Source organism: Misgurnus anguillicaudatus, chromosome 6 (assembly GCF_027580225.2).
Source record: "Misgurnus anguillicaudatus chromosome 6, ASM2758022v2, whole genome shotgun sequence".
Classification (NCBI taxonomy): domain Eukaryota; kingdom Metazoa; phylum Chordata; class Actinopteri; order Cypriniformes; family Cobitidae; genus Misgurnus; species Misgurnus anguillicaudatus.
This window is the reverse complement of record NC_073342.2, coordinates 4,941,609-4,967,495: the sequence shown is the minus strand read 5'-3', so window position 1 is coordinate 4,967,495 and position 25,887 is coordinate 4,941,609. Positions and strand designations below refer to the sequence as shown.

General features: G+C 38.8%; 1 long non-coding RNA gene across 1 annotated transcript; it reads right to left on the bottom strand.

The window, feature by feature from the left end:
- Positions 1-18,671: 18,671 nt before the first annotated feature.
- Positions 18,672-20,400, bottom strand: LOC141364128 (uncharacterized). The gene is made up of 5 exons (XR_012369802.1): positions 20,247-20,400; positions 19,605-19,701; positions 19,377-19,508; positions 19,193-19,293; positions 18,672-19,082 (listed from the first exon to the last, which is right to left on the bottom strand). It is a non-coding gene; the product is annotated as an uncharacterized lncRNA (long non-coding RNA).
- Between the last annotated feature and the right edge of the window lie 5,487 nt (positions 20,401-25,887).

The following is a 25,887-nucleotide window of genomic DNA, read 5'->3' as shown; positions in this document are numbered from 1 at the left end:
ACGAGCTCCAGCGAGGGGGAGCTTCAGTAAGGCGAGGCTGGAGCTCCAGCTCCGCCCATTTGGCTCTACAGCGAGCACAACTTGCAAGAAACGAAAAACGAATTAACTAAAGTTCAAAGACTCTCTTCATTCTTTGTTCAAAAAGGAATAACGATCAAACTGATCGCCAAAAAACGAAAAACCGGCCGTTTTTAATTGGTTTTTCGTTTTTTGTTTCTGACACACATAACGGGTATTTGGTTTTTCATTTTGAAACAAAAAACAGAAAAGCTGTATTTTCGTTTTATACTTTCAAACGAATTACGAATTATCCAGAGATCCCCTGACCCATCCATCCAACAGCTTACTGAGACTTTATAAAATCAGATCTTTAATAAAGCCTACAGTTACTGTGCGTGCGTTAAATGACGCGTTTCTTTCGTCCGCTTCACCAGTGCATTAACTCAGTTTGCAAGTAAGTTACAGTGTCTCTGTGAACTTAAATATCTTTAAATGTGTGTTGTTTCCTTCACATGAAGTTATTGAGTGTAAGATGACTTTGATTATAATGCATAAAATCGGAATATCGGATCAGTGCATCTCTAATTATTATAAGGGTGCAGTACATGACAGTTTTTTACATTTTCAGAAAGCTGATAGTTTAAATGCTGAAGGGTTGACAGAGAAGATCATCAATTGTCTTGAGAGATATGGATTGGATTACAGAAGAAATCTTGTAGGCCAGGGATATGATGGAGCATCTGTAATGAGCACATAAAGGCAGTGGCAAAACATGCGTTCTATGTGCACTGCAATGCACATTGTCTGAATTTAGTTTTAGTTGATACTGTCAAGTCAGTACCTGAGGCATCATGTTTCTTTTCTTCACTGGAAAAGCTATATGTCTTCATGTCAGGCTTATACATTCACCACAAATGGCTTGAAGTTCAGAAATAAATGTATGGAGGTCAGCCTAGAGAGCTTCAGAAGCTTAGTGACACAAGATGGGCATGCAGGCACTTTGCCTGCCATGGTATGATGGACAGGTTACCTGCCGTTGATGAAGTTTGAGTTAATCCGAATATAAAGGAATTAAGTATAATCTTACTTTACCATTATGTTTTTCTATATGAATATAACCATAGTTTACCAGAGTGTGTTTACCATTATGTTTTCTATATGAATATAACCATAGTTTACCAGTGTGTATATGAAATTTACCAGCATGCATTGCAGTCTGTTCTTATACATGGCGAAGGTCGTTACATGCTGAAGGCTTATACATGGTGAAGGTTGTTACATGCTGAAGGCCGAGACAAAAGACGTACTGTAATCTTGACAAATTGATGCCATATGTTTTCTATATGATACAAACCATATGTTTCTGAATATTAGACCATATATGGAGTACATGTATGGAGTTCACATTTATGGGGGTGGGATTGCCACCTTATATATATACACTTGTGGTACAGCAAAACTTTAGTGGATCTTGCAAGATCTCCTCACGGCTTTATTTCGCTAACAATAAAGTCCATCTTTGAAATCCAAACCTAAGACTGAAGACTGTTTCAACTGAAAAGGGGAAACCACAACATTTTGGCGTCATGAACAGGATAGAAAAGGGCTGAAGTACCGAACCACCTGGGCGGACCTGACGAACAACACAAACAAGAATGGCCATATACTAAGGTAAGCACTTTTTGCTTATTAATTAGGTTTGTGTTGTTTGCCAGAACTGCCCAAAGTGGTGAGACATTTAAGCGCTTCTAAATTTAAGAACCATATATGTGAAATGGGTTTTGATTTCACGGGTACAATTTAACAAAGGCATGCATGCATGAATCTGTATTGACTTACTGATGCGTTGGCTTTTATGATCATAGTGAATTGATACAGATTCTTAAGTGAAGAGAACGCGTTGTTTTTGTGTCATGTTGTGGAAGTGCTATTGGCCCATAAGGTAATGTACAGTGTTGAGGAAGTGTTGATCTGTATATTGTTTATGTGTCATGTTGGGGAAGTGTTTATAGACACATAAGGTAATATTTTGTGGAAGTGTTTATCAATATTACGAGTTGATATACAGTTTTATCTGTATATTGTTTATTAATCATATGGATGGAGGTGCAATGATTAATTGTTTTTAGTGTATAAGTTAAACTGTGTGGTTTTTCGGTGTTAAGTGTTGGAGTACTCTGTGTCTGTGAGCGTGGGAATTTTGACTGGGGTTGCAAGCTGCAGTGTGTGAGTGTTAAATAAACTTGGCATCTCGCAGGCAGTGAGAGCGTTTCCCTTGGACAGTCCTTAGGGCTGAAAAAGGGGTGTGTGTAATTGCTGTCTGGTGGGTGTGAGGTGATTGTTTGATAAGTCCTATAAGGGATATGTATGATTGATAAGCCCTGTAGATAAAGGGATAACAGTCTGACTGCATAAGCCCTAAAAATAATAAAGGGTTAAAGTGTGCGTTATGAGCCCTAAAAATAAAGGGAGCCCAAAGAAATAAAGGGATTGATACGAATGCGAGTTTCTTACTGAAGGTTTGGTCAAAACAAAGTTTCTGTATGAAAAATAAAGGTATAGTTAAGAAATAAAGATGGCTGATATTGTTGTTTGATATGTTTTGGATTATACAATCTCCTTTCAAAGCATAAAATCCTGAGGGAACATATAGGAGAATAAACAATTAAACGTATAAAATTCAATAAACCCACAAAGTGTTCTAAGGGTTTTTCTGTATTATATAATAAAGACATGGCATTCAGTCCTGTTGAAACTTTGGGATCAAAGTATCCATTGTGTAAGGATCTTATAAATAAACTGTCTAAAAAATGGCATAAACGTACAAGAAACATGGTCACCAGATGGCCAGAAGAGGGGACTTTTGATGTGGCATTGTGTGAGGAGATGGAAACATTGGTTAAAAATTACAAAACCAAAGAGATGAGTAAGAAAATCAAAAAAGACAAGAAAAATGTGAAAGGGAACAAGAGGTTTTAGCGTTGTTCAAAAAAGAAGAGGAAAGTCTGCTTAAACATTTAAAACAGGCCAGAAGGCTGTTGAAAGACATGGAACAAGAAACCAAGGCTAAGGAACAAAAATATGCAGACCCCCCTTTGCTCAATATGCAGTTTCCATTGCTCAGGGGAACTGTTGGGATTTTGGGTGAGATGCAGATGAAAGGAACTGTGGATAAAGAAGATGAGGAGGAAGAGGAGAGAGAGCAAGTTGTAAGACCTAAAACCAAATCAGCTATTGCAACAAAAGAAAAAAACATTACAGTTAGACTGTTACAAACAAGCACGAACAGCACTAGAAAAGATGAAAACGCAATATAACATAAAAACACCAAGTGCAAAGCAATCATATGAGCAGGCAGAAAAAGAAAAAGAAGAGAGTAAAAAAGAGAACTTATTAGAAAGAGCAGTTAGTGAAGAAGAATGTTTATTTGATGAAACATATGTAAAAAGCAGGGAGGGCGAGAGCGGAGTCCCTGGTTGATGTGGGGAAATGGTCACGGGAAGAAAAATCACTTAGACCTTTAACAAAACAGCTCCCCCATTTTAATTAAAGGAGCGCAGGGGAATTACGTCCCCTGGGCGTCACAGGATCTCAAAGGACTCGTCAACCGACTCCCAGACATCCAGGAGGGGGCTGGTAAGTTCATCAGGATTTTGGAGGAGGAATTAGCTGGGAAGCTGATTGCAGTAGGAGACATCAAAGCCCTCCTAGCGTAGATCGTAGGGGGAGCTAAGACTGATCAGATCCTTCAAGATGCTAATTTACACAGAGCCGTGAATTCCTACGACATGGATGGGATTGTTTTTGATGCATACCGCCCTGCAGTGTGGCGAGTTTTACGAACTGAATATGAAACCAGAATCGACCCCAAGGCACTGAAGGGGGAGGAACTGGGGGAAACAGAAAATCCCCTCACTTACGTTCAAAGACAATTAAAGAGATGGAAACAAGAGACTGAGGGAGACCCCCGAGGGGGATCCTCTGATGACCACACTTTTCAGAAATGCCATAGTGGATGCTATGCCACAGACTGTAAAAAGCAAACTAGAAGATGTGGTAGGTCTAAACTCTAAATCACACAAAGAGTTTTGTGACCATGTGTCTCCTGCTGTGGACTTATTTAGAAAAAATGAACAAAAACTGAAAATGCAAGAGAAAGAACTGCGAACAAAACTGACACAGTTACAGCTGGAAGAACTTTCAAGCAAAAACAAGAGAAAGATTCAAGCAGCAGTGCAGAAAGACGAACCCAGCCAGATGTCAGTGATGGCTCCTGTGACTTCTCCTCCACCAGCTGTTCAGCCGACTCCGCCCACAACAAACCCTCCTAATGCACACCAGACCCCCATGCCCATCATCAATGTATACACTCAACAGCCAGGGCCGATGGGGTGGACAAAAAATCCACCACAAGGGGACAGGAGAGGAACAGACAGATTTTCTGAAATAACCTGTTGGGGGTGCGGAAAGCTGGGACATATCAAGAGTGCTTGCCCGAGCAATTCGTGGACCCAGTCCCCTGGGGGTAGAAGGAGGAAGAATTGGCAGTGGTCTGTGTGAGGTCCTGTGAACCCCTGGGTAGGCACAAACCCAGATTTTTAGGGATGCCCAGAGAATCCTATTGGGGAGAGTCAGTTACCAATTTTAACCACTAATGCAAATCAAGAACCAATTTTACAGGTTAAAGTAGAAGAAAAAAAACATACCCATGATGGTAGACACAGGAGCGGTTTATACATGTGTAAATTCTAATTATGCATCACATCTCCCCATGTCTGGCAAATTTGTAAAGACAATAGGATTCTCGGGACAAATTCAGTTAATTCCAATGACCGCTCCGATTTGTCTACAAACTAAAAACAACCGTGTGACCTTACCAATCCGGATATCAAACCAGACTCATATTTACCTTTTAGGAAGAGATGTTTTGTGTAAATTAGGTCTTAAAATTTGGTGTTCTGCAGAGGGAGTGTATGTGGATATAAAAGGAACTCAAATGATGATCTCTGAGCCAAAAGCTAATGTCTATTGGTTAGGACAGATTGAGAATGATGTTAAACAAGCATTTGATAAATGGGGTAAATTTATTGAAGCACAGATTCCTGATGCACAAATACCAAGATCACAGTTCCATTGTGCAATGATGTATGACACTCTAAGAAGTACAGAACTTGAAACGAGATGGCAGGAAGAAACCAAAGGGCAACAAATTGAGTTAATTTCATATTCTATCATAATAGGTAAACAGGGAGCAGTTATAACCTTAAAGGACAAGTTCAGTATTTTACACTTAAAGCCCTGTTTTCAGATTGTTTATGATGAAATAGAACGGTTTTGACTGAAATTTCGACATATGTGGCTGCCCAGAGAATTTTTGGCTGTTTGTGTTTCAGCTCCTACCTTTACAATTGGTTTAATGGTGCACTGGAACAATCCTTCCTAAAATGCATTAAACTTTTGTTTACAAAGATGTGAAACTCACCGAGTGGTCAGGGGTGTTCACTGGTATGCTCACACAAAAATCGCTGCAAAATACGCATTCCAACAGGTTTTATCGTAGTTTTTGCCAACTCCATTGACTTGTATTATATGTGTTGTGAGGTACGGTATTACTCCGCGCCGGGAACTTTGTTTCTATTCTTGCAATTGGCAATGGCGGATTAGCGCCACCAACTGGACTGGAGTGTCTATTATTCAAGCTCTAAGCGGAAGAATGTACGGGTGTGGGGCGTTTGGAAAAATAGGTCCACAAGTTAACAACGAATGCTAAAACAGCTGTTGGAAAGCATCTTTTAACGCGAATTTTGTGTGAGCATATCATTGAACACCCCTGATCACTCGATAAGTTTCACGTCTTTGTAAACGAAAGTTTAATGCATTTTAGAAAGGATTGTTCCAGTGCACCATTAAACCCATTGTAAATGTAGGAGCTGAAACACAAACACCCAAAAATTCTCGGGGCAGCCGGGAATGTCGAGGTTTCGGTCAAAACCGTTCTGTTTCATCATAAACAATCTGAAAACAGAGCTTTAAGTGTAAAATACCGAACTTGTCCTTTAATGGAGAATGACTTCACAAACAAATGGTTTACTATAGCAGATTCTGTACCACATATATCTCTGAATGTAGGGAAAAATTGGAAATCAAAAGATGTTGGGCCTATGCTGAAAAAGGCTTCACAAAGTCAATGGGAGATAACAGAAAATCCATTGATTTTTCATTCTGCTGATAAAAATTACATTAAAATTCTGTATGGAACCTCACTGTTAGGAATTTCTCAGGAAGTAATTATTAATCAGCAGAAACAAATTCAAATGATGACAAAACCTGAAACAGAAGAGAGTTATACTGCTGAATTACTACAGGATGTAGAACGACAAGTCCCATCAGAGCTGTGGTCCAAATATGAAACAGATGTGGGCTTGGTAAAATCAGCCAGCCCAGTGAAAGTGAAGCTTAAACCAAACACTTGCCTTCCCAGGAAAGCACAATACCCATTACGCCCAGAGGCTGAATTAGGTATAAAGGATACAATTGAAGGATTATTGAAAGCTGGGGTACTTTTTGAAACAAACAGCTATTGTAATACTCCAATTATCCTGTACTTAAAGCAAACAAAACTAAATGGCGCCCCGTACATGATCTATGAGCAATAAATGACATAGTAGAGGATAGTGAAGTTGATGTGCCAAACCAACACCCTCTGCTAACAAATGTCCCCCCTGATGCCAAATACTTCACTGTGATTGATCTATGTTCTGCATTCTTCAGTGTACCAATTGCTGAGGAAAGTAGATATTTGTTTGCATTTACGTATGTGGGTAAACAATATTCCTATTGTAAATTACCGCAGGGGTTCAAAATGTTACCAACAATAGTTAATCAGGTACTCAAAGCTGATTTGGAAGATCTCATAATAGACACCACTTTGCTGAAATACATGGATGATTTGATGATTTGTTCAACATCACTGGAACAATGCCATAGAGACTCAATAACGGTACTGACTAAACTAGCTCAAGGAGGTCATAAAGTATCCAAAACCAAACTACAATATTGCCAGCCACAGGTGGAATATTTAGGGCGGTTAGTCTCATATGGAACAAAGGCATAGCCCCAGCACACCTAGAAGGCATAAGTAAAGCACCATTGCCACAAAAAGTAGGACAGATGATGACTTTTTTGGGCATGACAGGTTTCAATGCTGATTGGATAGAAGATTATGCAATCAGAACAGCACCATTGAGAGACATTATGAAACAGGCTGGGCTACAAAATCGTAGTGCTCTCTTAAAGTGGACTACAGATGCATTAGCAGCCTTTGAGTCAATTAAACAGGAGCTTCAAAAAGCACCTGCTTTAAGTACACCTGATTATACTAAACCCTTCCACCTGTTTGTTGCCAACAGAGCTGATGGATATGCTTCTGCAGTATTAATGCAAGAAACCTGCAGTGGTAGAAAAAGCAACCAATAGCATACTTCAGTACTAAACTAGACCAGTGTTTCCCAATCCTGGTCCTCGAGCACCCCCTCCCAGAAAGTTTTAGATGTCTCCTTATTTAAAACACCTGATTTAACTTATTATCCTCCTTCCAAAATGGAAAACATGTCTCCCTAACAAGCTGATGAGTTAAATCAGGTGTATTAAATAAGGAGACATCTAAAACATTATGGGAGGGGGTGCTCGAGGACCAGGATTGGGAAACACTGAACTAGACAATGTGGCACAAGGATATCCACCTTGTTATCAGCAAGGTCTGGCAGCAGTATTTCAGACATATGAAAAGGCCTCTTCAATAACTATGGGGTATCCAGTTGTCATATAGACCCCTTCAAGGTTTGTAAACATTGAATGGCATATTCGTTACTACTGACACATCCAGATGTAACCATTAAACGGTGTAACACAGTGAATCCTGCAGAGTTGATTCCTTTGGCTTATGAAGGTGAGCCACATGAATGTGTTGCTGACTCGTTAGCATTCACCAGGTTATGACCCAATCTCGAATCTGTCCCAATTACTGAAGCAGAAGTCACTTACTTTGTGGATGGATCCAGTTTCAGGGATCATTCAGGAATTCATACTGGTTATGCAGTTGTGAAAAAAGAGGGAGAGGATTTTGTGTCTGTACTGTCCCAACACTGCACACAGCCGTGCTCAGCTCAATTGGCAGAATTAAAAGCTCTTACAGCAGCATGTAAATTGGCAAAAGGGCAAACAGCAAACATTCTGACCGACTCAGCCTATAGCCACGGCGTCTGTCACCACTATGGGGCAGTATGGAAACAAAGAGGTTTCAAAAGGAGTGATGGTACTCCTATTCAACATGCTGAACAGATAGTTGAATTAATCTCAGCTATGATGATGCCAAAAAGACTGGCTATTATCAAATGTCAAGCTCACAAAAATGGAAATAGTTATGTCATCAAGGGTAATAATGCAGCAGATTTGGAGGCTAAAAAGGCCTCCGGGTGTCAGGTGGCAATAATAGCTCCAGAAGTTCTTATTGAACCCAACCCAACCATTGATGATATTGCTCGGATCCAACAACAGGCAGGACCATATGAGCAATCTATGTGGCACCGAAGAGGGGCCACAAAAGACTCCCAAAACATTTGGCGGTCGCATGAAGGTCACATTGTTGCACCAACAGCACTGTTAAAGGTGCAATTTGTAAGATATTTGCAGTAAAATCTCCAAAAACCACTAGGCCAGTGTTATATATTTTGTCCAGCTGATTACTATCAATATCTGTAATGTTTTCAACTACTTGTAAATCGTGAGAAAATTTCCATTCAAAACATTGACACGGGGCAGTGCAGTCTCCTGTCAATGACGTTAATATCCATGTGACCCTTTGTCACCGCCTTTACTGACGTAACCCACATGAGAACAGTGGTCGAGCTCAAAAAAATAAAATGGCGGCCAAGGAAGCGGCTGGAGCACAAATTTAGTGAAAATAAACGTATATTTTCACTTTTTAAGCATTTTAATTTCATTTCTAGCGAGAAATTAGTATTGTAGTTTTCAAATATGTGATTAGTTATCACAAAGGCGCTCTCTGTTCATATTTCAAACACGCTGCCTTTGAAGTGCGTCAGAGAGCCTTTCTCTGAGCGGCCTTCAGGCCTCCGAGGCCGAAGTCATGTCCTCATGAGGGAGCAAGGCCACAAGTCCTCACAGTCTTGAGGTTTCGGACGCAGCCAGTGTCGTGGACAAATGCGGAACTATGCGCTTGCTTATGGACTTATGGATATCTCTGTACCGTCTGCCGCTGGTTGTGTCAGCTCCTGTAAGCGTACGGGCCAACCAAACGACCCAAGAAAAGTTTGGAACAAAACGAGGGAGGATCAATTTGGTGTTGCATTATCTGGATAGAGAGAGCTTCACGACAACATTTAACTAGACCGAGATTCTGATCCTGCTTGTGTTTTACGCGATGGGTGAGTTGTTTTGATTCGTAACCCTTCAAAAAACGTATGCTATTATATTGATCACAACATTAGTGTGTAGATTGTAATCAGCGCGTCTTCCCGCGGACGATATGCACATCAAAGGTATTGTGAGATTCTGATCCTGCTTGTGTTTTACGCGATGGGTGAGTTGTTTTGATTCGTAACCCTTCAAAAAACGTATGCTATTATATTGATCACAACATTAGTGTAATCAGCGCGTCTTCCCGCGGACGATATGCACATCAAAAGGTATTGTACAGCAATATAAATGGTCATTTTAAGACACTTCACAATAAGATTTGTACTGTCAATACATTATGTGAAAAATCATTGTAGATTGTAAGTTGAAAACTTAATTCTGAGCTGTGTTTACCATCGAATTTGGACTAATACTGTAATATCAATATGACTAACAATTTCGTTTTGAACATCACATATAAACTTACATAATGAAATAAACGTTGTCATCAAACGCAACATTTATAAGACTTGATTACCTTATCCATCAACGTGATTTCTCGTTCTCGTCTGATATGGCTAAAGTTAAAGACTACAAATCCCATAATTCCACGCTGCTTCAGAGCGTAAGTAAACAACATCATTGTTTTTGTTTGATCTGGCGCCATCTTTCGGCGCATTTTACATATTGTATCTTTAAATGTTCTAATCACAGACGCACATGGATTTGACCACTGTGTTCGAGCAGAAGTGATTAGAAAAATTAAAGAACAAGGATATTGGTCTCCATATTTGTATGCAACAGGAGAGGAATTTTTGTCAACATGTGAAATTTGTGCCAAGTACAATGTCAGAAAAGGAATTACAACAGCAATGGGTCATATTCCGGTACCAGAGGGACCGTTTAAACACTTGGTTATGGATTATGTGGATATGATCAAGAGAGTGCAGGGTAAGAAATATTTGCTTGTTGTTATTTGTAGGTTTAGTCGTTGGGTGGAGGCTGTACCGTCGGCTGACGAAGGAGCAGGAACAGTAATCAAATTTCTGACAAGAGAGGTTATTCCTAGATTCAGAATACCATCAGAAATAAGTTCAGATAATGGATCAACGTTCATTCAAAAAACAGTAAAACAAGTACAACAACATTTTAGAATAAAGCAAAGATTAGGGATGTGTTTATCATCCACAATATCAAGGGATGGTTGAAAAAGCCAATGGAATCATTAAGGCAAAACTCAACAAAATATGTGCTTGTACTAAACTTAACTGGATTGATGCTTTACCTCTTGCACTAATGAGCTATCGCATGCAAACTAACAGAACTACACATCTAACACCGCATGAAATGCTTACAGGTCGACCTATGCCTGCTCCACACTGCAGAGGTCCATATTCTGGGCCTCCATTAGAGCAATTGCAAATGGAAGGCAGTAACACGTGGTACCACATAAACCACTGCACTAAAGCTCATAAAGAAAAAACAGTGACTGGAGAGGATAGCCTTGGAACAAACAACCAAGAAACTCCTGCTAAAAGCAATGATGCACAAGATGTGGCATCAGGAAATGACCATGGACAGAACACATCTGACGACTGATCATCATATGCTTGTGGCCAGTTCATGCTTTAAACCAGTGATTCCCAACAGGGGGTACGCGTACCCCAGGGGGTACGTGAAGAGTTTCCAGGGGGTACGCGAAAAGATTTACATTTTGCTTTGATCTCATTTACTTTTAATAAAAATGTCTTTCGTTTGTCCAGTCATTGACCTACGATTGATTTTTGTGAGGAAAGCATTGTAAAAAGGACAACTTTGTAATTTTAATCTTATCATTAATATAATTAGCCGTCAAGAGTAAATGCGCTGCATGATCCAAAACGCAATAGCGATGTCCAACTCAAGAACGATCTGACTATTTTTAATGAACCCTTTAATTAACTATAATTAATGTTTTAGTAATGTTATAATATTCATTCCCGCTGCCATTGCATTTTCAAATTATGCAAAAAAAAAAAAAAAACGTTTGCATTGTTTTTGGCTAACATATTTTGTCCCGTATGATGTCTTTTGTATTTATAGATAATGCCTTAAAACATTTTGTTTCTCTTTATATTTGAACAGAATAATTTAACTTATTTGCACACTTTAATTATCAGTAACTTAAATTGAGATTTTAGTAAATTTAGGGCATTTACTTAAAAGGACGTGAGAGCTCAATTACAAATAAGTGCCAGAGTTGAAAATTTGCATTTGATTTACTACAAAGGCGCAAATAAAATACACAGGCACAATAATGACATAAGCAAATTTCTCTAATGACCACTGCAATCTACTAAGAGCAGTGCAAATTAGTACAGGGTCGCAAATAAGAGACCTCGGCAGGACATCGCATGAAAATGCGGACTGCGGAGTGTGAAAATCCAGCTAAGTAAAAGTACACTATGAACCGGAGGACGAAAGATAAAGGGTAAAATAAGTCTTGAAATACCTGATTTTACTTCTCCTCGTGACTTCTCCTCCTCTTTTCTCCAGCAAATTAAACATAGCATGGCTTGGCAAACTATATATTTATTTTAAAGTATGTTCCTCCGGCAAAATGTAATACTCTCCTCGCATTAATGTTAATGTAGGAAAACTTCCACAAATGCATATGCAATAAGGTCGCAAAAATAACACCTTTTCAGAGCTAAATATCTATTGCGTGTCTTTAAGTTCAGTCGTTATTTAATGCCAAAATGATGGTTTGTGCAAGCTGTTAGTAAATCTGGCCCTTAAAGGGGTCATATGATGAATTTTTTTAATTTGTAAAATAAGTCTTTGGCGTTCCCAGAGTCCATATGTGAAGTTTTATCTCAAAACACCCTACAGATAATTAATTATAGCATGTCAAAATTGCCATTTTGTAGGCCTGAGCAAAATATGCTGTTTTTGGGTGTGTCTTTTAAAATGCAAATGAGCTGATAAAATGCAAACACTGATCGCAATGGTAGTGATTTAATGAAATAAACATGCTTAATCCGTCAGTGCTTTTTACTTTAATGTTTAAAATTAATTAATTAATTAAAATGACTAATTATTTGTCTTTAAAACACAACTTTGGTTTAGTTTCGATGAAGGGGTACTTGAGCCTTACTGATAGGCAGTGGCGGTCCTGGCTAGATTTACGCCCTGGGCGAACCATCCCTTCGCCGCCCCCAGAAAATTGTTTTTACCCCCAAATCCCGCCACCAACATGTATTATTTTATTATCAGTGTTGGGGTAGTTACTCAAAAAATGTAATTAGTTACTAGTTACTAGTTACTTCTTAAAATTGTAATGAGATTACTTTACTAGTTACTGCATTTGAAAAGTAACTTCACTACTTATTACTTTACTTTCCTTTTTTTTCTTTTTTCTTAATTTACCACATAGATACATGGACATGTTTAGGCGGGGTCTGCTGATGATGAGTGACTACTTTAAATGACCGGCCAGGGCTCTAGACTAACTTTTTGCACTGGTTGCACTGGTGCGCCTAACATTTTTTATTAGGTGCACCAGCACAAAAGTTAGGTGCACCCTAATTTTTGACCCCATCGGATTTATAGTTCGCCCAAAAATTAAAATTCTGTATAATTTATTTGAAAATCAGGTTTGTAACTCTCATGTTGTTACAAACCTGTATAAATGTCTTTGTTCTGGTGAACATGAATGAAAATATTTTGAGGAATGTTTGTAACCAAACCATTCATGAGCCCCATTCACTTCCATAGTATTATTTTTTCCTACTATAGAAGTGAATGGGGCTCATGCTTGGTTTGGTTACAAACATTCCTCAAAATATTTTCATTCATGTTCACCAGAACACAGACATTTATACAGTTTTGTAACAAAATGAAGGAGAGTTAATGATGACAGAATTTTTTATTTTTGGGTGAACTGTCCCTTTAACACCGCAAGTTTAGCGCCCATGGTGGTTTCATACAGAATATAAACATGTAGGCTATTTTATAATTTTCATGTTGTCATTCCATTTTCCTCATACGAGTCATGCACAGTCCTGTTTGATAACCCGCATCCGCGCGATTAAAATAACAGTTGACCCATTATCCGACATCAGCATCAATTTATTTCATACCCGTTTTACATAAAGACTGCGACCGGCCGCACCGCAAATCGTGATGTAAGTAGAAACCTTTAAAGATCTTCATGCAGAACATTGACAGAAATAAGCACAGGACCATGCTTGTTCAAATATATTATCATTTAATGTGAAAGTTTGTGAGGGTCGGCTGATTGACAGCTGAGCGGTCAGCAGTGTTTGAACACTCATAAGCGCTGCGCTTATATTTATTATTACCTTATAAATTGATGATATGATTGCAGTAATTCCAAAGGGATGTCCAAAAAAACTCAAGTAGAATGTTAAATGTTTAAAGTTTAATGTCTCTTTCACGCTGCCCTGTGTAAACCCACGCGGGTGATGGCATGAAACGCGTGAGGAGCTTGCATTTTGCATTACCTTAAATTACCTTAAATTATGGTCATACAAATAAAAGTAAAACAACATTCAAAACTGTAATGTGTAAATTTATTTATGTAAAGTTACACTCGCAATAATAACAAAACATTGTGCTTTTTTAAATAGGTAAAAAGTGTTTTGTGCGCAATTGTGCTGCATCGGTTTGGGAGCACGTCACACAAAAAATAAACTCATATAGGCTATAGGCTACTTTTGAATTCGTTTTGTTAATTTGCTAATTATTTAAGGGAAACACATTTCATATAGGCTTATTTATTTTATTATTTTTTCACCAAAGAAATACGTAATCATCACATTCTATTCATTTTAATGCTTTTTGCGCATAAACTAAACCCTTGGGGGAATTATTTATAAATGAATCAACAACGCAAATCAAGGAATTAACTTATTTCTCTATTTAAGACAGTCTGGCAGGGCGGTAACAGCGATACATCAAACACCGAAAAGTTTATAGGATTAGATTTGGAAGTAAGATTATGAAGAAAACAGCGGTCCTGACTCCTGGCTTTTTTCTATAAATTGAGCGCACGCGACATTGCTGTTCGGGTTACGTTCAAATAATTTCTTGAAAAGAATTATGCTCTGGCTCTGACTCGATTGAGGTTCATTACCTAATTCCGTCTTCGGGTTCAGACCTCTCGATCCCTGACCGGTAAGTTAAACAGGATCTTTCGCCACAAGTGTTGTATTGCCATGCTGGGCTTACAAATGCTCAGACAGGTTGCTCATCGCGTTGTCAGCAGTTGAAAGACACTTGTCGTGTGGGCATAGTGTGCATTTCACACGAATATTTTTGTCCTTTCGAGCAATACGCTGAAAGTAATGTGAATATCGCCCCATTGGCTGAAACCCTCCGTCTTCATTTCCCGCTCCCCTTTGCACCAGCAGCTCCTTCAAATCAATCTCTATGGCAACGGCACACGTACAGGGACACGCATGCACGCACCACTTAAATAGACAGAACTTTACACCCAGGCAAACACTGCTTGGGTAACGCAGGAAAGCGCGTTCCTATAGTCTAGTAAAGTAGTGTAGTTACCAATATTATTAGTGTAATGCGTTACTTTACTTCGTTACCCAAAAAAGTAATGTAGTTACTGTAATCCGTTACTTTGTAACTCGTTACCCCCAACACTGTTTATTATATATCATCTTAAATACAAAAAGGTAACAATAGCAGAGAAAAACAAGATAAATAAATGTAATACAGTATATAAACAAATACACACACACACACACACACTCCTCATCAGACTACACAACCATGTCTGTTGGCCATGGCTGCTGTGGAAGTATCTGACTCCTCATTTTTGCCAGTGGGTGCTCTAACTCCAAAATATTTCAGAAGTTAGATACACTTACATCACACATGCATCAGTTACCCAATTAAAATGACCATAACACATATTTTATTAGTTTATAGGATGTTAACAAATGCTAAGCATACACTACAAATTATTTAAAAAGCTATCACTGTGTAGCTTACAAAATGGCATGTCAATTTATATTAGAAGTTATTTAAGTGCACATATAGCGTATATAGCAATAAAAAAGGACACAGTCAAGAGGAGGTCTGTGTGAGTTTGCACAGATAAACTAGACTGTGTGTTGGGTGAATTTAGTTGCATGACATGGTGCCTCAATTCTAATAGTTGCTAGTTCAGCAAAACTAAAACCAAAAAAACAGTCGTGTTCTGTGGCTAATAGCAACATATTAGCAAGAGGGCGAGGCTAATATAAATAACGTTAGCCTATTTCCTACTGTCACTCACCTCGTCACTTATAGAAATCGGCATACCTTTATCTTTATAATTTCTCTTCATCTTCTTTTCTTCTTTTTCTGATCAGGGCAACTTATGGCTTCTTTGGTCTTTTAACTCGATCCATGGCATGATGATGATGAAGACTCGACATCATTAACTTTGCATAACATTTTGACAACAACAACGTACGTTCGCCCCTCAATCAACCGGTTTCACGTGACGTGAGTCACGTAGATGACTCTACAGATTTTTTTTTTCACAAAATCAACTTGATAACATGTTCGTAGGTATATGGGTCTATGTTAATTTTAGGAATGAAAAATACAATTTATCTGGAAGCAGACGCAGCAGTTTGTGTTGTGTGGCCTCTGGTCTGGGATCAGTCTATCCCTCGCTCGCCCCGTATAAGGCGAGCGAGCGATTTGCAGTCGCAAGTTGGCCCGCCCCTTTCTCCCGTGCCTCTTCTGAAATGCACACAACCTGTGTATATGACACTAACTTGACATGGAAATGAGCGTTAGTCTAAAAAAACGCTTTGATGTTTGTTTTTTTTTTGAATGCGCTCGTGCGCCCTCACATAGATTGCGCCCTGGGCGTTCGCCCACATTGCCCATAGCAAAAACCGGCCCTGCTGATAGGGCTGTGGGGGTACTTAGGGCTAAAAAGGTTGGGAACCACTGCTTTAAACAACACCACGACTCCGCCTCCAGTTACTCAGGCCCGGAATCACACCACCCTGCCATTGACTCCAACACCTGTAACTCCAATTCTGAACCACACTTCCCTGTCATCAACTTCACTTTCAACCACACAGCCTTTTAATCTTACAACTTTTACATCAACGGAGCGTGCAACCACACAGACTCTGAACCATACCTCCTTTACGTCAACTACGTTTGGATCCACACAAACTAGTGCCAAATCCATTTGATTTTGAAAAATGTGCTGAGCTGAATAGACTCCATTGTAATGTGAAACTGTTCACACCTATTTGTCCAGCAGAATGTTTGGGTTCGCTAAGTAATAGCAGAGAAAGACTTATGTATCGACACATACGATCGTTAGCAGCTAGATGTCGAGGTATCGGTGTATCAAAAATTATGCAAATACAAAATGATCAAATAGAAATCCCACAATGGTACATCATAGATTATAGTAAGGAATATGAGTGCTTTGTAAAAACCACAGGGAATATTAATATGGGACAATTTAAAGGAAAATGCAAAGTAATTTGGACTTTAGATAAGACAAAAATTCGACACGTCAGTGATTCCTTAGATATCCCACCTATGAGGTCATCAGGAATAAGAAATGGGAAGAAAATAATTCAAGAAAAAAACTGTGAAAATCAAACTACAGCATTCCCCGATGTAGACACCTATACTGATCAAACACAAGCGATAGCAGATTTTTTTCTGGGTTTGCGGACATAGAAAACTTTTACCTTCTTTGCCATTAGGATGGAAAGGAAAATGTACAAGAGTACGACTAATACAGGAGATTCATATAATGGAATGGGATTTCGATTACAAGTCAGAACCAAAGGACACAAGTAACCATAGAGTTAAGAGAGGTTACGAATCAGATCCTACAGTATACATAGACGCAATAGGTCAACCCAGAGGTATACCAAATCAATTTAAGGCCCGAGATGAAGTTAAAGAGCACCAATTATGCTAATAAATTAGCACGTTAGCACGTTATTGTAATATCCCCTAGTACATACATGTTATTAAAACTTGAACTAATGCATTGTGAGTCTTATAAATTGCTTACATACCTCACCGATTTCTCACTGTCTGGAAAACGCTCGGATTTAGTTCCTGTCTCCGCCTCCCAAAATGTCTAGTGTATTCGGATTGGTCAGATGACTACTCAACTGTTATTGGTCAACTGGGTTCGGCTTGTGTTTGAAAGGTTACGCCCCTGACTACACGTGGGTTTCCGGTCTGAGTGAGAGTCACAGGCAATGTAAACAAGCGTTATGTTTCTCTATAAACGATGGTGTCTGTACTGCCTTACCACTTCGAGCTTGATCCAGAGAGTTCAGAAGGCTGTTACGATATAAACGATCTCCGTCAATGAATGCGATTGGATTTAACTTTTGTAGGTGTCCTTAGCTCTGGACGAAAATGTGTTGCAAAGACATCCAAAAGGTAATTATACCGTACTACATAACTATATGGAAACACCAAATGTAGCACATAGAAAGTATTTGTTGAAATGATTATAAAACTATTTCACTTGTTAACATTATTTTACTATAGTAAAATTTATTATAAAAGACTGCTTACATACTATATTACTGTGCAAACTATATGGAAACACCAAATGTAGAAACACCAAATGTAGCACATAGAAAGTATTTGTTGAAATGATTATAAAACTATTTAATTTGTTAACATTATTTTACTATAGTAAACTTTATTATAAAAGACTGCTTACATACCATATCACTGTGCAAACTATATGGAAACACCAAATGTAGCACATAGAAAGTATTCGTTGAAATGATTATAAAACGATTTCACTTGGTAATTTCTACATTATTTTACTATAGTAAACTTTATTATAAAAGACTGCTTACATACTATTTTACTGTGCAAACTATATGGAAACACCAAATGTAGCACAAAGAAAGTATTAATTGAAATGAATGTTCTACATTATTTCACTATAGTAAACTTTATTATGAAAGACTGCTTACTTATAAGTGCTATGTTTTTACTTATTACGTTTTAAGGAGAATGCAACAGGTTCCAGGGCCTCTTACCTGCGTGATTCATCATCCAGTTTTGCACAAATTGTCTAAATCCCTACACACAGAACATTTATTGTACCGACTATAAGCCTTTGAGGCGCAGGACTAGAGTAAGTTTTATTACATTAAACCAATAACACTAAAGTATTATTATAGTAACAAAGTATCCAAAAGAACAAAAGATGTAACTTTAAAGAAAATATAGTAGTCAGTCAAAAGTTTATTTATTTATTACAAATATATATTTAAATGTTAAACAATATACAAATAAACATACTTTAGTAACCATATTGTGCTCTTCTTTCAAAAATTGTTCAATTCACTTCTTACAGCTATCTATTCAGATAAATGGCATATCAAAGCTTTGTCAGCTGGTGCTATCTAAGACGACACTTTAGGGTTATTATCCTGTCGTGTGTTATTCTCCAGATATGCTTGGAGCTTCCTGATCAGAATGTTGGCTTCCGACGACCCCTGCACTGAAGATGGCATGCAATCACGTCCTCCTTTGAAGGTCTCTAAAACTGTGATGCCAGGTCCATTGGAATCGGGGTTTCCTTCAGCTTATCTTCAAATACCTCAGCAAACACAAGCCTGATCACATCATCCACATAACTGTACAAATATTGCAGTCAATAAATCTTTTGTTTTGATTATTTATTTCCCTGCTTCATACATTAAGTTTTTAATTATGAATGTATTTGAAATAAAACATTACTGCTTACGGTATGTCACTTGTGTGTTTTGGGAACATAGCCTTGTACTTTCCCTCTCCTGCTTTTGTTACGGCTTGGTGACATTGTAATGGATGGCTGCAAGGTACAACCTGTAAAACTATAAACAAGCAATTCATTTATTGTGAAAGTAAATACTACTTTATTTAACACAGTTATTAAAATACTTAAATACCTGCACAGCATTCCAATAAATGGGAAAATCTAATTTTTTGCTGCAAATCTGAAATCTCAGGCTACGGACGGCAAAGGCATCCACTGATGATGGTGATGGAAACATTGTGAAACGATGCTACTGCCTGGGTTCCTATGATTATGCAGAGAAAAAACTTTGTCATCATCAGTTATACATTTAAGACTGGTAGTGGTTTCACTAGCTAAATACATCATATGTGTTACACACCTTTGCTCCTCATATGCCAGTCTGACTCCTTGTACTGTGTGTAATGATGTTGCATGTTTGCATACAGTGTAGTAGAAGGATGTGTCCAGCTGCGAATCTAGGATATAGACATATAAAACAAACATGTATTTAGTCAAAAAGACATATTATAACAATAGAGTACAACGACTATAAATCGTTAGACTATTCCTTAAAACGTTAATGTATTACATATTACATGGCCCAACATTAGCAACACACATTACGTGTTTACTTCATTTCAAAATCTAAGAAAGCTTCAAGTAACTTAAAAACAACAGTAAAATATATATAACGTTAAACAAATTATCTGTACTTAGAGTTTCTTGAGTTTGATCATGAGAACAAACTTTACCGGTAACAGTTTAGCCGGAACAGCTTAGTAAGTTTGTAAACACGTCTAAATAAACATCGATAAAAACGATAGTCTGCATAATTCAACATACACGTGTGTAAATATGGTACGTTGTTTATGAAATACATTATTGCAACATAAAACAATTAGCTTGCAAGCTTAGCTCTACATATAGATATATATCAGAGCTCTACACGCACATAATGTTAAGCTCCGGTTACCGGTCACGTAACTTACAGTAAAGGCAAATAATAAACATGAATACTTACAGCCTGTGATCCAGAAGTGCACGGTAATCCAACTTTCAGGAGGAAACGTCGCGCAAATCCAGCTTCGGTTCATGAGAAGCAGTTATTGTGAAAACTGTGTGAACAACTTCTGACTGGATTTTTCCGGAACCGTATTAAACATGATGTCCTCTGTGGAAGTCTATAAAGTGAGATTTAATCGCTTAAACAATGAAACAAGAGTTTGCAAACAGAGTCAAAGCAGGGACTCCCAACCTCCGTCATTTTAGCTCTCTTCTGACTCGGCGCTCTCCACCCCCGTCTTTGAGGGCGTACCCAAGCAAAGCAGAGAGGGCTGAACTATGATAATGTTGGTCTTCTCTACGTCACTAATCCCAGGAAGTAAACTGTTGCCTACAATCCGAGTGTTTTTTGTAGTCCTCGAACATTAGAGACGATAACTCGCGTCATCATTTTCTTTGAGGTATGTACTTTTTGAATATCGTTAGCATGTACTATTGCACACTTACACACAAAAGGATGTTTAAAAACGTGTATCTCATAATAGGTGCTCTTTAAAGCAGGTTTTGAGTCAATGTTCATTTGGATTTCACAAAATAAAAATACAGAATGGATCAATTATATATACTATAACCAGCAGAGATTCATTAACCACACCAATGAAGCTTAAACTTCGCTTGGAGAGCAACTAGATGCAACCAGTAAAATGACATGGCAAAATAGACTCGCGCTTAATTGGATATTAGCGGATAAAGGAGGAGTGTGAATTTTATTTTCTAATTACTGTTGTACTTTCATTCCGAATAATACAGCACCAGAAGGTACATTTACAAAAGCCATGACCAAACTCAAAGAATTACACATAGAAATGGCAACTAATGCCGGAAGGGATGAGAAAATGTGGGATTGGTTCGATTTAAAACTAGGAGCATGGGGAGCTTGGTTAGCAAAATTAGGAATATTTGTAGGAGTGGCGATAGGCATCGGAGGACTATTATTTTGTTGTGTAATACCGCTATTAAAATCATTCGTTATCAAAGCTACCGTTAAACAAATGGAAATGATAACTTATCAGGACAATAAAAAACTAAAGGCACAAAATGATCAATCCGTGCATTACCAGAACTTACTTTACAAAACAGTAATGAACCTACAGTTAGTAAATGAATATTCAAGCACCTCTGAGGAGGATGAAAACGAGGAATTAAAGCAAACCTCAAGCACATGTAGATTAATTATAATCAAAACGTATTACACGAACCTTACTTAAATTTTATTATTAGGTAGTACTTTTGTTTTATTGACTTGATTTTACTTTTTGTTTGGAATTTATATGTATGTGTCACAGGGTGACTATTGTAGGGCGGAACCAAAAGTGGCGGAGAAAGGTTCCGCCTGAAGATGGTTTCCGCCGGACCCGATTTTTAAAACACCTCCTTACTTCCTGGTCTCCCTGACAACAAAAATTACGAGTGAACAAGCAACAGGTGCGGCAAATTAATGTGGCAGCTCCGATTGGAAGAGGAAATGAGGACGGGCAACATAAATAGAGCTGTAGCAACACACAAAGGGCAGAGTTGTTTTCTGGCGTGAGCTCCTTGATGCCTAGGGCAGACCAAACCACACGCTCCGTCCCTGGAGGGGCCGGAGGGCGCCGTTGATCCGCGAAGCGCTTATAGGGAAAGGAAAGAGTGCGGCAGCCAAGAGAGGCGAAAAGGACGGAGCTGTGCGAGTTAAAGGAGCACCACACCGGAACGTGCTTCTCTGTTGTGCCCGTGGTGGTGTGTTATTGTGCTGTGTTTGGCTGCGCTATAGGCTGGTGTGCGACGAAACTATTCCCTTGGGGAAAAGAAGTGGATGACTACAAATCGTTCCAGCTAGGAGAAGTTCACATTGAAGGTGACTGGGCGAACAGGAGATCGATGTATTACGTACTGGGTAAAGGAGGATAAGCAGTATGGATTCACTGATATGCTGACATGTGAGTAACGTTGGAGTATCATACAAACATTGAGAAGGAGGAACTGTTTGGCGTGTGTTGTGAATGTCATTATATTGCTTCGGCCCCACCGGAGAAAAAAGTGTGGGTGAGCTGATGGTCGCATGGTGAAAACGGACAAGAGATCCACCGATAAATTTTAACCACCTTTCTCTTTGTGCTGTAGACCACGCCCGACGAGCCGCACGAGGAACCTGGGACCTAGCAGGCCATATCCTTAGTTCACGAAGTGTGTGCGATGCTGTGGGTGAGTCTTGATTTTTATTCTGTGTATGTACACTAAAGCTTGCAGCGCAGTGCTGTGCTTTTAGAGATAGAGGCTGCCCTAGCCCAGAGACCCTGTGTGAGAGCAACAACCTGTCGAGTATAGCCCAGTGCAAGTGAGGGGAAACAATTACCAGTATCTCCAGTTGAACCATCGCCGATCCTGAGAGAGGGCGGTGGTGAAACACATTGTGTATCTGAGTGAGTAACTTACGAGTATTTACTGTTTGGGCCGAAGGCCATTGTTGTGGGCAGCTTTTCATATTAACCACCTGTGTGCGGAGCCTCTTCAGAAAGTTCGCCCCTGCTCAGCATCCCTGGAACCAGATAAGAGAGGGAGAGCTAGGGAAGTGTTCAGCCCCGCACGCCCTGTCTGCCGTGGCCCTGTAAGTCCACCACCCCCGGGAGAAGCATTGGGTGAGGTATGATATCAACATATGTCATATGAAGTGTGACTTACCCCTGCTTTCAGCACGCCTGTGAAGAGACACAAAAAGCCCCAGTCTGTGTATCACGTATGCCTATGAGATATAACTTACCTTTGCTTTCAGCACGCCTGCGAAGAGACACGAAAAGCCCCAGTCTGTGTATCACGTATGCCTATGAGATATAACTTACCTTTGCTTTCAGGAAGCCTGTGAAGAGACACGGAAAGCCCCAGTCTGTGTATCATGTGTGCCTACGAAATAAAACGTACCTCTGCTTTCAGCACGCCTGTGGAGAGAAATGGAAACACCCCAGTCTGTGTAACACTTACAGCTAGGAAGTGCAACTTACCTCTGTTTTCAGCATACCTGTGAGGAGAAATGGGAAGCTCCAGTCTGTGTACCATGTAGGTCTGTGAAGTATAACCCACCTCTGCTTTCAGTACGCCTGTGGGGAGGAACGAAGAGCCCCAGCGTAGGACAAACTTACCTTTGTGGTGCCTACTTACCTCTATCTGCAGTACGACTCCGAAGAAGGACGAGAGAGCCTGGAACGCAGATCTTCGACCCCTGTTCCAACACGATCTGGAAGAGAATCCTAAGGGCGAGAAAAGCAAACACCATCTTAGATACAATCTCCACGAGCTTAGCTGGCAAGTAGCTGAGAACCATTGAATCAAGTACTCATTGCATTTCCTTTGTTCTGCCTCCAGGAGAAGCGGAGGGCGCCACGACTAGCAGAGAGCCCTAGAAAGGAGCCCCACCCTCTGCTTCCTGCAGAGTTCAGTCCTGGGAGCAAGAAGGAAGAGAGTAGTTTTAATTTGCTTTTCCCCCCTTCCCCTTTACTTTTAAATATTTAAATTAGATTTGTTTTAAACGTAGTTCACTCTGTCTGTCTGGTCATTGGGGTGGCTTTGGGAACCTCCTCGAGGTGGAAACTAGGAAGGGGCGTGACCCTTTAGCTATCTCGAGTCCGCTCCGACCTGTGTGACATATGCTTAGCTTCAGTTTATATTTGGGAATTTTATATTCACTTGTTTTATTCAACTTAATTTTACATTTCTCTCGTGTTTATCATGCATACCTAACTTAGATTTTAGTATCAATTATTTCAATTTACTTATTTTATTTGGTTTGATTTAAATTTTAAATTTTACTTTATGGTTATCATACATACTTAGTTTTGTTGATTATTTCTAGTTACTTATTTTATTTGATTTAACTTTATATTCACTTTATAATTATTATGCATGCTTTACTTAATCTTGTTAATTTCTACTTACTTGGTTTGATTTTACTTTACATTTATTTGTTCTCTATGCATACTTTATTTTTGTTTTATTACTTACTATATTATTACTTTTCATTTGCCAACATTTATATATACGGTATGATTATCCTATATATTCTATATCATTTATTTACCTAGTTTTACCACATATATTCAATATAACTATGATAGTCGCATGCAAGTGCAGAACCAATTGCACACACAGTCTTTAAACTGTTTATAAAGGGGACTTAAGTTCTTTTACTTTTACATTCAAAGACAAAATAAGAATGGAAAGATGTTTGCTCTTATTGTCCATAGTTCGAAGTGCAGTGGCATAATTTAGTAATTGGTAATGTATAGTGGTTTTCTTTAACCACGATGTATAGTGATAACTGAGAAACTGAATTATGAAACGGCACTCCGGATTAAAATAAATAAACAGGAAAGTGAGGCTAAATAAGCCTCAGAGCGGGGATTATGATGAAGTTTGTTTTAATCCGAATATAAAGGAATTAACTATAATTTTACTTTACCATTATGTTTTCTATATGAATATAACCATAGTTCACCAGTGTGTGTTTACCATTATGTTTTCTATATGAATATAACCATAGTTTACCAGTGTGTGTATGAAATTTACCAGCATGCATTGCAGTCTGTTCTTATACATGGTGAAGGTCGTTACATGCTGAAGGCTTATACATGGTGAAGGTCGTTACATGCTGAAGGCCGAGACAAAAGACATACTGTAATCTTGACAAATTGATTCCATATGTTTTCTATATGATACAAACCATATGTTTCTGAATATTAGACCATATATGGAGTACATGTATGGAGTTCACATTTATGGGGGTGGGATTGCCACCTTATATATATACACTTGTGGTACAGTAAAACTTTAGTGGATCTTGCAAGATCTCCTCACGGCTTTATTTCGCCAACAATAAAGTCCATCTTTGAAATCAAAACCTAAGACTGAAGACTGTTTCATCTGAAAAGGGGAAACCACAACACCATGCTGTGTGTCCTTGAAGATATTGCTGAAGAGAGAAGTGGGGACCGGTCTGTGGAGGCACGGGGTCTTCTTGCACAAATTGACTTGCCTTTCATTGGGCTTCTAGCAACATTCTGCAACGTGCTTCTATCTGATATGTTTCAATCACCATCACTAGACCTAGCGAGAGCTGTTGAGCTGATTGAAGCACTTTAGGATACATTTAAGAATAACAGAGAAGAATCCTTTTGTGATGAGCTATGGAGAGAAATCTTAAACACAGCTCAAAAGTTTAACATCAGCATTGAAAGTATGAAAAAAAAGGCAACGTAAGACCAGCTCTAGACTAGAAGGATCTGTAGTGACATCCACTGTTGGCGCGCATACAAGTGACAAAGATGGAAAAACATCTATCCAATCCTTGACTCTACTATTGGGGAATTACAGAAACTTTTCTCCAAACCCAACTACATCATAATAGAGCATGTGGCATTGCACAAGATTTTGGAAATCATGGTTAATATTTTCTAAACCAGTACTTCTTTTCAGTTAAAGGGCATGTTGCAGGTTAACCACCACTGTCGATTAATGGGTACATAAATCACTCAAGATATGTGTATAATTTTTAAAATGTCTCAAAAATGGTCTTAAAGACCACTATTTTTACGTTTTTGGTATTAACGTTTTTTTTACGCAATTCTGCG